Genomic DNA, 13,248 nt, shown 5'->3' on the forward strand with positions numbered 1-13,248 from the left:
GATGGGCAGAATCGAACGGGATGAAGTTCAAGAAGTCCAAGTGCCGAGTCCTGCACTTTGGCCACAATAACCCCCTGCACCGATATAGGCTGGGGACGGTGGCTGGACAGTGCTCAGGTGGAAAGGGACCTGGGGGTGCTGGTTGACAGTCGGCTGAATATGAGCCAGCAGTGTGCCCAGGTGGCCATAAGGCCAATGGCATCCTGGCCAGCATCAGGAATGGTGTGGCCAGCAGGAGCAGGGAGGTCATTCTTCCCCTGTACTCAGCACTGGTGAGGCCTCACCTGGAGTATTGCGTCCAGTTCTGGGCCCCTCACTTTAGGAGGGACGTTGAGATGCTTGAGCGAGTCCAAAGGAGAGCAACGAGGTTGGTAAGGGGCTTGGAGCACAAGCCATATGAAGAATGACTGAGGGAGCTGGGGTTGTTTAGCCTGGAGAAAAGGAGACTCAGAGGTGACCTTATCACTCCCTTCAGCTTCCTGAAGGGTGGCTGTGGTGAGCTGGGGGTCGGTCTCTTTCTCCAGGCGACAACAGATAGAACATGAGGACACAGTCTCAAGCTGTGCCAAGGGAGATACAGGCTAGAATTAAAGAGGAAGTTTTTTACAGAAAGAGTGGTCAAATACTGGAATCATCTACCAAGGGAGGTGGTAGAGTCACCATCCCTCGAAGAGTTTAAAAAAAGACTGGATGTGGCACTTGGTGCCATGATCTAGTTGAGGTGTTAGAACATGGGTTGGACTCGATGATCTTAAAGGTCTCTTCCAACCTAGAATTTCTGTGATTCTGTGAAGTAAAGTCCATTTTCTTTTAAGCTAAGCCTGAAAACATGTTCTGCCAAGTGTCATGGGAGTTGTAAAGTCTTCTGTTCTTTGTGTCATGGAAAAAAAACCCCAGTCTTTTAGAAACATTACCACAACATAAACCAACAATGAACAGTCCTGTGAGTCGGTATAAGTTTATCTCAGAGTACCCTCTGCAAACCTGGATGTGAAAAGTTCATTTTCCAGATAGATGAGGACATTTGACAAGTGTTGGGTGCTCTTCTGACAATAATTGACTCCAGTAATTTTCTGCTTGCTTAGAAAAGATGAACTTTGCATAGCAGTTGATGTAACTTATGATGGTTTAATAGACAAAGGAGGTCTGGGTCTAATTTTTGATGCTGGTGTCTACCTTAGTGGATGCAAGTTATCCTTAGAATGAAGTGGATCCTTAAATAACGTGGTGTTGGTGAAAAGTCTTGATCATTGAAAGATGACTGCATGTCACCTGGATATAATAATATAAGCCATATTCTTCTTTGCTCTGGTGTTTTTCCCTCATTTTCTGTCCTTCCTATTGGAAAGAACAGGTGAGTCCTTGTTCATAAGGTAAATACTATCTTTTCTTATAATGGTTTGTGTTAGAATTTTTGGCACAACAATGTTCTATATGTGCTAACTATAAACTTGCTTTCCCTGGGAAGTCAGTTGCATAAACCATTGTAAAATTAAGAGGAGAAAGGAGGCATAAGGATATAATTTATAAACAGGTAAAGCTGGTGCTTGCTTACAAATTAGTTGAGTATAAGGGATTTATTTCTGAGATATAGAGCTTTAATAAATGGATATTTTTCAATATTTGTTAAAAGATAGTTGGTCTAACATTATGTGATTTTATTGTCTATTTTCTGCACTGTGTTAGAAACAAACCTTGCATCAGTTCAGTTCAAATCCATATGGGCATCAAAAGCTTGGGGAGTTGATCCAGGTGACATCTGTGTGTGGTCAGGTCTGTTCTCAGGTGAAAGAGCAGCCTGGCTCACCAGGGAGCCACAGAAATAGTTGTGCTACCTTAGGAATGGCAGTGGCAGTCTGAGAGAAATGTGGGGCTGTCCCTCTGTGAGAGGCAGTGCCCTCCATGTACCTCACTGAAAAACTGCAGCACAGGGCTGGAAACATCCTCCACTTTCCAGACAGTTCTCCACCTCCTCTTTGTGGCACTCCTGTTCAGGAAGAGGTTGTTTGACTTGCTCAAGTGCTCCTGTGCTTTGGAGATGACAGCACCAAGCTGGGGAAGAGGCTCTTGTGTACCCATCACCAGTAAAATCTGATTCTCACTGGCTGAAGCTGTGAATGCAATGGGCAAACTGACAGCCATGCTTCAGCTGAGTTTTCTGTTGCCGTTTTTTCCCTGCTTAAACCAGAATGCTGCGTGTGTTATTGGTTATTCTGGTTAGATGGCAGTAATCTTAGTGAAATCACATAATTCCCATGGTTACTCACTGTGTGGCTTGGATTGCTGATGGCCACAAACTAAAGCACAGCGAGTGCCACCTGGACAGGAGGAGGAACTTGTGTACACTGGGGGTGCACACCTGCTGCAGGTGAGCCTGTCTGGGCAGGGCAGTTGGACTGGGTGGTCTCCAGAGCTCCCTCCAACCTCAGCATTTATTTCTGTGATTCTGTGAAATAAACCCAAAGGCGTTGTGGCAACAGTGGATAAATGTGGCTAAATTAAGGGGTTTTTCTATATTCAGAACTCATAAATGAAATCCTCCATATATTTAACTGAAAGACAGCTGGAGTAATAAGTCACTGGAGGAGAAAACTGAGGAAAACTACATTTGATGTTTGCACTTTAAATGTGCCTCTGTTTTTTGCTAGCGGTTTTATCAGAGCTGAAATCTGAAGAGGGCAGAGGAATTCCAGCTGCAGCTCTCACATTCATTTGGTGTTGCTGCTTATTATTTTTATTTTTTTTTTTAAACATGTAGTGCTGCTTTAATAAGGCAAAAATGGGTCAGGGTCTGTTAGATATTCAGTGTGTGGGTGGGAATCCTTTGACGTGCTTTCTGGGGAAGCCACCAACTTGGGAATTGCTGCTGAGGATGCAGGAGAAGAAGGTGAAACTCAGGCAGTAGCACCAGATATTCCAAATAAACCCTTTCACGCCCACTGAAAGGGCTGAAAGAGGCTGGAGAGGTGGCTGAAATCTGGCCGTTAACCAACAGCATGGAAAATTTTTAAGTATGAGGAACTCGTGCAGAGGGGAAAAAAATGTGTGCTTTGTAATTCTCTGAGCAGAATGAGAAATTGCGCCCCAAAAGTATGGATAAATAGTATAGAATTCATCATTAAATTTAAGTGCCATTTTTTAAGGTAAAGTGATTTTGAGGTGTGGGCGTGCTTGTGGATTTTGCTTTCAGAATTATACAAAGTTTGCAGGGAAGAAGTGATAGATCAGCTGGGCATTGTATGCTCTGGGGAAAATAGATTTTTTTTTTCCAGTTCTAGAAAAAACAGGGGTTTTTTTAATTTTGATAAGCTTTTTTATGTGCTTATGAGTCGCAGCTGAGTATCATACATTGGTGCTTCTCTTACTATGTATTATTTTTATTTAGCTTTTAACTGTAGTTGTATAAGGAGTACAACTAATTGCAATCAAGGCATATTCATTATAATGGTGCCTTGACTGCATATAACTATAACTTAAATATTTATAGGGTTATTTCTTTCTAAAGAATTCTCCATGTATGTCAACATCTGGCTGTCTCCCAAATGCAGGCAAAAAAGAGAAGTGAGCTACCTTAAATATGAAGTGGAAAAAGTCAATTGAGGGTAGTTAAAAGACCCTCAAATGCCATTAACATTAAAATATTACTTTAATGGCTTCTATTTTGTTTCCCAAAACATTTGAGTAGGAAAGCCAAACACATTTCTGTACCAAAACATAATGTCATTTTGATCTCAGTGCTTTTGAATAAGCTGCTTAATCATATTATTTTGGTAGAAAAATCTTAGAAGAGATAGGTTTTACATCAAGCGAGGTTTAGTTTTGTGGGTAACTGACATTTATCAGTTTTGGTTTAGTTTCTCTTGCAATATATCCTGGTTCCAGCAGGGTTAACTTTGGCAGCTGCCAAAGGAGGGGCATGGCCAGGACCTGGATGTGATTCCCCAGCACCCCACATCCTGGGCAGGGTGGGGAGGGGTCTCCCCCAGGTGTGGGTGGGTGCTGGGGAGCCTGTGGAGTTCCACATGGTCACAAACGCCTGTGTGTGAATTGTTTACCTCTCCTGTGCACCCTGACACTGGGACTGCTGCCAGTGCTGCTCATTTTCTTATTTAATTTGCTGCTTCCAGTAAATTGTTCTCAGCCCAGCCTGTGATCTTCATCTGCTGTGCCTCCAGTTCTCCTTTTCCTCCTGCTGCAGGGACAGGGGGTGGCAGTGATGCCTTGGGGAGGCTGCAGGGGCCGGACAGAGCTACAGAATACAGCAGGGATTGATTCAAAGCATCTCCTCCATGGATCCACCTTGGGCAGCACCAGAGCCCAGCCAGGGCTGCACCCAAGATGACCCAAAATGGCCCCAAAATGCACGAGCGCTGCCGGGCTCTCTCCCTGGGATCAGTTCTGCTCCATTTGCACCTTGCAGTTCATTGTCCCATTGCAGCTTTAGCCCAGGCACTCCCAGCCTGCTTGTTTTTCTCTCTGCAGCCCACGGGGTTTGTGCTCTGGGGCTGAGATTGGCATCATTTGTCCTTGGTGCCCAGCTGGAGCAGGAATTGTTTTGTCTCCCTGCTCTGTGCACAGAGCTCACCATCCCTGAATGTGGAGCCCAGAGCCACACACTGAAGCAGCACAGAATGTGAAATTATAAAAGCTGAACCCTGAGGCATCAGCCAGCAGTGGATGGTTTGGAGCACCCAAGTGGGGAGTGCCATTCCCAAACTGTGCCACAATCCCAAAACCATTCCCACAGGGAGAGAGCTCAGGATGTGGTCTGGTCCAGCCTCACACATCAGCCCCATCAGTGTGATCCATCTGCCCATGGACCTGGATTATCCCGGAGAGCTTTAGATGTCCTCAGACAATGGAGGGACAGGTCAGGCAGCTCCATTCCTGTCTGGCTGGAGAGGCTGCACTTCTTATAGCACAGGTGGAGATCAGGAAACAAAGAAACACTCATGACGATGAGTTGGTTTTCTTCCATCACAGTTTGTTTTTCTAGGAATACTCTGAAATGCTAACTCCTTACATGTGGGGTTTTTATTTGTTGGGTTACTTCTTTTATTTTAGTTGGGTTTAGGATTGAAAGTATGAGATCATAGTTTGTTTACAGATTTAGGTGTTTATTGTTTTTCTTAGTGTTACAGTTCTACAGCAGTGAGTTCTGCAGTTTTTTCATTAGTAAAATATAAAATAGTGAATTTCTTTTTGTTACAAGGTTTTTTAAAGTTAAGTTATTTAAGAAATTATACTTAGTTTTTTTTAAACTTAATTGATTATTTGAAGTCTGCAATGCAGACTTTTTTAATTATAAAATATTATTTAAACTTATGAAGAAGGAAGATGAAAGTAAAGAAGAATAATTTGTTTCTGTTTTAAAACATCTGTTTTGCTTCATATTTATTACTACATTCTAAAGCCCTAAACTTTAAGTTTTTTACTTTGTGACATTATCCACTTCTAACCAACTACAACCCATAATCCTAGTGCCACTAACCAACTTTGGAAGCCTCCTTTGTAGCTTTAGGTTAAACGTCATGTTCTCTTCTGAGTTTGTGCCTCTCAGCACCGAAAGCTCAAAATTCTCAGTATTTAGGGTTCTAACCCTTACAGAATGACAGAACCATCGTGTAAGTAATAGAGAATGTGGTATTCGTAGTCTCTGAAGAGAGAGAGACATAATTCTCTCTCCCAGGATTTTTTCCGGAGAAGGCAATGAAAATGGTAGCTTTTTCCACCTGTTTTTTTGTCTTTCCCTCCAGAAGGCTTTATAAAAATATGTTATACTTTATTTTATATATTTATATATAAAAATATTGTATATATATTATATATAATATTGTATATTTATATGATATTATATATTAACTATAGATTTATAATGTATACATATATTATATATTATATAATATTGTAATCATTTTAATATATACTATTATATATTAATATATAATATAATATAATATTCTATATATATTATATATATAATTTTTTATTATTCTATTATGTACAATTGCTTTATTAAAATATATTATATTACAGTAATACTATAATAAATTACACATTAAAGAGATACTATATTAAAAGAGATACTAGAGAAAAACCCATGACTGTCTGAGACAGCCAGGACACAGCTTTGACCCAACTGGCCAAGGAATCCAAACAACCCTCAGCAGAATCCAGTTGACAAATCACTTTGTGAACAATCTCCATAACACCTTCCACACGTGCCAAACAACAGGAGCATTGAATAGAGATGGGAATTGTTTTCTTCTCTCTGTGCTTCTCCAGGAGAAGTCCTTGGGAAGTTGTGCCTGCTGCTCTCTGTGGAGAGAGCTGTGGCCACAAGAGAGGGGTAAAAGTCTCAGAAATAATTTCAAACAAGTGCAAACCCTTCTGTGTCTTGGTTAAGGAGATGGAGCTGAATGTGAGTAATTTGAGTTCCTTTTTGCTACAAATGTCCAGATCCCTAATTTATTTTTAAAGACCTGTTAGCTCAGCTTGATGGACTGCAATATCAAGTGCTGCTTTAACCAGTGGTAGTTTCAGACATACTCAAGATATTCTCATTCTTTAAGTCATCTCTATCAGTGTGGTATGAAAGTGCTCAGGAAATCTTTAGAGCTTACTGCTAACAGCTTTTAAACTAGGAGTATTTCTAAGAACAGTTCTCTGAGGCTTAATTTGGCTTGTAGATTTTTTTTCTAAGAGGAAGAAGTGTTTTCAATACCCATCAAGTAAATAGTTACCATACTGAAATAATCTTTGCATTTTTTTGATCTGTAAAGGAGACATCAGCTTTTTCTTTCAGCCAATTTTCCTCCTTGGTTTTGATGATAAAGTTTCATATAGGTGTTTGGATGACTTAAGGACTTTCATACTGCTTTTGTAACTATCTCATTACTAAAATTCTTAAATTCTAATTATTAGAACTTAAATTCTAATTATTAACACTTTATAACATATGTTTCAAAAATATTTAGAAATATCGTGTAAACAGCTGAAGCATTTTTTTTCCAGATGAACAGTTGAGTTCTGGGTTTATTTTCATTACAGTAACAAGGATTTACAGTTTGATTTTTATGAAAATAATCCTTGTTTCATAAAGGACGCTGACACAGTGCTGCTTTCATGTTTTCTAAAATTCAGTTTTTCATAACAGCAAAACTCTTTCTGATGGGAAGGCAGAGAGGAAGGCAATAATTTCCAATCAGGAGGTTTTTGTGGCTGGTTATCTACATATCTTTTTGTCTAGATAAGGAAATACTATTTTCATATTCCTTAGCAATTTTGTACCAGGCTGCATATTTAGCTTATTTTTGCTCACACTGACAGTGGGAGGTATTAAAGCACTCTGCACAAATCAAGACGACATAAACTGATTTAAAATACTCCTCCTTGTATCAAACAATACAGACAAAAGTTGGTTTCATCAGTAGATAGATGATAATCATTGGGGATGGAAGACAGCAGCAGTTTCCTGTGAAGGTGGAAATTATATAAATTATATAAATGTGTGGACAAAAAGATGCTTGTCACTTACTGAGAGAAGGTCAAGTCATGCTGGTATTTAAGATAAACATATGATTTACTAAGTGGCTAAATTAACCCAAGAAAAAAGCTGATAGTCTCTGATTCATAATCTTATTTCTTCTACTTGATAAAAAGGAAAAGAAGTAACTAAATGAAAATATTTGTAAACAGATTTCTGTATCAGAACTGAGCTTCACACTTAACTATGAAATATAAAACCGTACAGAGAAATTCAGATTATTTTTCTGATTGAGTCATTGGGCTTCAGATACTGTTATTCTTAGAAGCATCAGGATCATGCATATAGGTGACACAGACCATAAAAATGAATTACTTTGAATACATAATTCTGGTTTTTCCTTGTCATGATAATAAACATAATTTGCATTTTAATTTGATTCTAGTCTTCGTGACTCAGCTGCACCAAGTATTGTACAGAATATTGAAAGGGCTGAAAGTAAAATCAGGCACTTAATTGCTGCTTTGTATTTGGCTGCCTGAAAAATACATCAGCTTAGCTTGATCAAGAAGCAAAGATTTGGGTAGAGGGATTCCAGCGAAATTCTGTGTGAAATTCAAAGGAAATTCTGTGTGAAATTCGAAAGAAATTTCCATGTAGAATTCGAAAGAAATTTCCGTGTGAAATTCAAAGGAAATTCTGTGTGAAATTCGAAAGAAATTTCCATGTAGAATTCGAAAGAAATTTCCGTGTGAAATTCAGAAGAAATTCTGTGTGAAATTCAAAGGAAATTCCATGTGAAATTCAAAAGAAATTCCGTGTGAAATTCAAAAGATTTTCGGTGTAAAATTCCAAAATCAGCAATTTGGAATGGAAGCTTCCTGTGGCCTTGTCGCCACTGAATGGTGCAAATGTTTGAGACCAATATTGACTGAGTGGTGTTGACACAGAGAGATTTGTAAGGAATAACAGGGGTGTCAAATCTCACCAGCACAAACAATCTGTGTTATTGGTGCTGTTTATTCTGTCAGTGTCACTGTGGTACGAGATGTTAGAGGCTACTGCAATTTAAATATTTAAAATCTCCTTCACCTGAGTATATCAGGGTAAGTTTTGGTTCCTTGCACTACAGCCTGGACTGAGGTTGGAGAGATGTGTGAGTGGATTCCACCCCTTCTGCATTCTGCTTTTAGGTGGATGTTAGCACCCAGTGAGTACAATATTAAAATTAAATACCTTCTGGCATTCAGTAGTGTTTAAGCCAAAATCTGGTGATGCAGGAAATTATGCTATTACATTTTGGTGTCCTAAATTTATATACGTAAAATTAATTTTCTATAGATAAGTAAAAATTATGTGTCATGGCAGAATTGAATGTGTAGTTTGTTACTTTTCCAAATAGCAGGACCAAAAATGTGTGAATATTGAATGTTGTGTGAACATTTTGAATAATCAGTGGTGTCACTTTGTTAAATTTCATGCTGCAAGAAATCTTATTTCACTCACAGTGAGCTGGCCATCTTGGATACTGCTCTGAGAGTATAAAGGGCAACTTCTTACTTCAAGCTAACAAAATCTGGGTATGTAAGTGAAATTTTCTTATGCAGGAGTTTATGTCCTTCAGGTTAATCTGGCATATGTGTCAATACTAGCAGCTAAGAAAAGGCTGAGTACAAAGGTTAATGCTAGTGTGGTAATGAAATTATTATCATGGTAATTATCATGGTAATGAGGGGGAACCCCACAAATATGTTTACTTTTACAGTATGCTTAAGGTAGGATTTTTGTGTTATATGTGGTTATGGTATGACTTGTGTGGTTTAAATCATCTTATTTCTGCCTGTTTGGAAAGCATACCATGCCTTGAAAAATATTTAGATTTCCCAAAATAAAATGCATAATCAAAATAGCTTTCTCTTTTGCCTTCAAAATAACCCATTGGGTTTCAAATAGAATTTATATTTGAAATACACTTTTAAATCTTTCAAATTGATTAAAAATAAGATTAAAAAATAAGATTAAAAATAAGATTAAAAATAAGATTAAAAAAGACTAAACTTTCAAATAGATTAACTAGATATTAGCTAAAATGGCTGGTAATAATGAGGAGATGATATGACCTGTCATAAAACCAGGCTTTGAGCTGGTTGTAATATTTGTTGTGTAGAACAAAGTGGATGAGACCTCTTGAGTTATTCTGGTGACAGAAAATGGGGGAATTTAGCAGAATAGAGCAGCAGACATTGGTTTTCTTGGTCTCATCTGTTTCTTTGTCTTGCAGGGTCACGTACTTGATGGACAGGGCACCAAAACTATGTCTGGAGGAAATCTTGAGTAGTATTTCCTTGGATATTTTGCAGATTAAAAAAATGGACTGAAAAGGAAATCTCTGTAGGCTTTTGGTGTTAATTTGATGTCTTTTTTCATAGCTCTTTAGTTGAGATACTAGTTTATTATAAATTCAGATCTGTCGTAGCAAGAACTGTGAATAAAAAATGTTACTGAATTTTAAAAACTTAAAATTCACTACTCCTTTTGTGCAATGACTTCATGGCTTAAAACAAGAACTGAATCTCATTGTATAATCAGGGGAATTTCTTGCTTTCAAAGGAATATTTTTCCATTTTTAATTATCATAATTAATAAGATATTAAAATAATTAATAAGATATTGAAAAATAGAAGTGTGCAGAACTAAAAATGTCTTGTTTTCCCCTATCTCCATTACTATAGGAAGAAATGTCCATACTTGGGTGCCAATCTGGAAGCTTCTCAATGATTTGGTGTTGCACATTTCATAGAAATAGATAAATATGTAATAAAATTATGGTACATAAAAATGTTTATGCATTAATTCTACATTCAGAGAGGCAGTGTAAACCCTATAATTACTGAATCTTGCTTTTGAGTTGTCAACTCAAAACTGGATCGTTCAGGCAGGTTTTTGTCTCTGGAAGGAAACTCTCTCCTCCTGCCAGACTTTGAGGCCCAAGTCACACCTTGATCCAATGCACCAACAGTCCTTGAATCCAGATTTTTGCCCATATTTTGTGGGTCTAACATTGCCTACCAAGGTAACAGAGGAAATGTATTAAAATGGAATTAAATCTACTGTTTATCTGCTACCTACAGAGGCAGGTACTTTGTCTTAGATTTATTTAAGGTAAAACACTCCTGGATCAACCTCATTTATTTCTATATTGCCTGTTAGATTTATTTAAGGTAAAACACTCCTGGATAAACCTCATTTATTCCGATATTGCCTGTTCTCATCTTGCTCTTCGAGTTCTGGGTAACAGTTTTCATGCAGACTTCATGCAGTGTGTAATGATGAAGGCAGCTCTGCCGGCCTGTGATTCTCTGGAAAATCCTTCTTGATGCTCTTCTGGAGTTAGGATGGCAGTGGCTTTGTCAGAGTTACAGGGATTTGCCCAGAAGCTGGCGGAGCTGTGACACGAGCCGGCTCTCCTGACACGCTCTGGCCTGGTGTCCGTGCCCAGCTGCTCTGTGTGACGCTCGCTGGCGCTCCTGTGCTGTGCTGCTGCACATTTCCCTCCTGGGCAAGGACAGTGGGCACATTTTGCCAGGAAATACTCGGCCAAAGCTTTAATTGCCTCAGCCTTTTTAGTGAAGTTAATTACTGGGTCGTCTGGGCCATTCTTCGAGATCTTCACGGTATGTCCATTTGCAGTTTCTGCTTCAGACAGATTCTTAAACCCATTCTTAAATCCAATCTTCAAAGTATTCTTAAGTCCAGCTCAGGATTTCTCTGAAAGTATTTTGCCCTGCTTCTTCCTCTTGGCCCTGTTCTCTTTGACAGAGTCAGCATTTCCCTGTTCAACCAAGCTGGCATCTTTTTGTTTTCATATGGGTGTGGATTCATATGGATTCCCTTGCACATGGCAGGAATTGTTCCTGGGCTTTGACCTGTTGTCCTGAGTTCCTTCTCATGCCAGGAAGGGCCTCCTGTTTACCTATTCCCTCAAAAGGCTGAGGTCTCCTGTGCGCTAAACTTGTTTTTAAAATTTTAAAAGTTTAATAGTAATAAAATGGTTATAAAAATAGTGATACAATTAGAGTAATAATAATTTGGACAATTTGGATAAGGACAATATGAGACAATAGAAACAAAGAGTTACAGATGATCTGGGTACCTTTTTCTGGGCAGCATGAGTCTGAAAAAGGGCACCCATTAACAAAGGATTAACCTTTAAAAAAAACAGCCTGTTGCACATTCATCCACCTCATACATGATGCATAAATTCCATTCAAACACAGGATTCCATCTGGTCAGTGCCAGCTTCTTCCTCTGAATCCTGACAGCTCTTCATGGCTGAGCAAGGCAGGAAGAAGTTAATTTCTTCTGATAATGGAGCAATAAATTCTCTTCTCTGAAAGAGTGAGAGGTGTCCCGTGGCTGCTATCTTGCTTTCCTTTAAGTCCTTCCTTTAAAAAAGTATCTTACATAGCATAGTTTCTATTTTAACATTATGTTATAAGCTAAAACCATATTTAACACACTACTTAAGGGAATTAATGCGTCATAACTTTCTAACACAACACATATAACATTCATTTTAATATTTGCGAAAAGCCAATCATAAAATATGCATTTTTCACATTCTGGATCCTGTGGTTTCTAGTTTGTTGTCTCCTCTGCTACCATCACCAGTTCTGCAGTTTTGCCTCAAGACTTGGATTGCAGGGTGTCACTGTATCTAGGATCAATGGTCAAAAGTATTATTAGATTCTTGTATTGCTTCCATAAAAAAGAATCTGTTGATGCACCCTTCACTGTTATTCCTCCAAAATCTGTTTGAGGCTGTGTCAGGAGCTCTGACACCTGAGGTGTCAAATTTTTGTGGAATACTTGTTTCTAAAACCAGAAGGTTTTTACCAACTCCTTATTTTTGGTGTTGTGTAGTTTACTACAAGTGGTCCCTCTTGTCCTGTGTCAACCTGGCTTAGCACTTTCTTACTGATTCATTTCATGAAGTGTTCAATTCCATTTTTAAGTTATAATATGAATATAGTTTCTGATACTCTTAGTAGTATAAAGTTTCAAGTGCTTTTGAGAAATAGAACTTGTCATTTATTTGTCTTTGAAAGATGATGCAGAGGAGAAACGTAACTTGCATAACACATGATCTCTTAAGATGAATTTCAAAAATGATCTCTTTAGATGAATTTCAGTCAGTTGTGTCACTGACAGCTTTGTTTAAAATCATCAGAGAGCATTATCCTTGTCAGAGATGAAGTTGGACTTAGCTTCTATTTCTTTTAAAAATATTGTTTGTGTTGTGAATATAAATGATGGCAAACCCTCTAATAATTATAGCTGACTTGAAGCTGTTTGATTATGCCTTCTAAAGAAAAAAACAAAGACAAACCAATGAAAAGCAAAACCTGTACTGTAAATAATAAGCAACTTGATGATAGGTTCAAAGTAATTTTTTCAAAGAACATTACCATGTTTAAATAAGACTTTTTTTTCCTTTGAATCACTGGAAGGATTTTTGGAAGGTTCCTGTGTAAAAGTCAAGCAGGGAATGAATGGCATCTTAGAACTTTGTTTCTATATTGTCTGTGATAAGGTCTGGGAAAAAAGAGTTGTGGTTCAGGGTTTCTTAGCAAGCATTTCTGCATGGGGAGGTGGAGCCCCTCTCTGAAAGCAGCACATGGTCTTGGGCTCTGCTCTCACCTGAGCTAAGAGGGATTCCATACTTGTATTTGACTTTATTCTAGAGTTAAATGATTTAAATA

At 38.4% G+C, this 13,248-nt stretch overlaps 1 protein-coding gene across 2 annotated transcripts in view; it reads left to right on the forward strand.

The window, feature by feature from the left end:
* The window catches only part of METTL15 (methyltransferase 15, mitochondrial 12S rRNA N4-cytidine), an 84,598-nt gene that overhangs the window by 34,462 nt on the left and 36,888 nt on the right, over positions 1–13,248 (forward strand). The window contains exons 3-4 of one of the 2 annotated variants that reach the window (XR_009274848.1): positions 8,995–9,066; positions 9,768–9,988. The exons of the other annotated variant lie outside the window; for it this stretch is intronic. The gene's annotated coding sequence lies outside the window, so the exon portion shown is untranslated. Of the gene's footprint in view, positions 1–8,994; positions 9,067–9,767; positions 9,989–13,248 lie in introns of those variants that run through there. 2 annotated transcript variants of the gene reach the window in all.

The sequence above is a fragment of the Ammospiza caudacuta genome, chromosome 6, assembly GCF_027887145.1.
Source record: "Ammospiza caudacuta isolate bAmmCau1 chromosome 6, bAmmCau1.pri, whole genome shotgun sequence".
Classification (NCBI taxonomy): Eukaryota; Metazoa; Chordata; class Aves; order Passeriformes; family Passerellidae; genus Ammospiza; species Ammospiza caudacuta.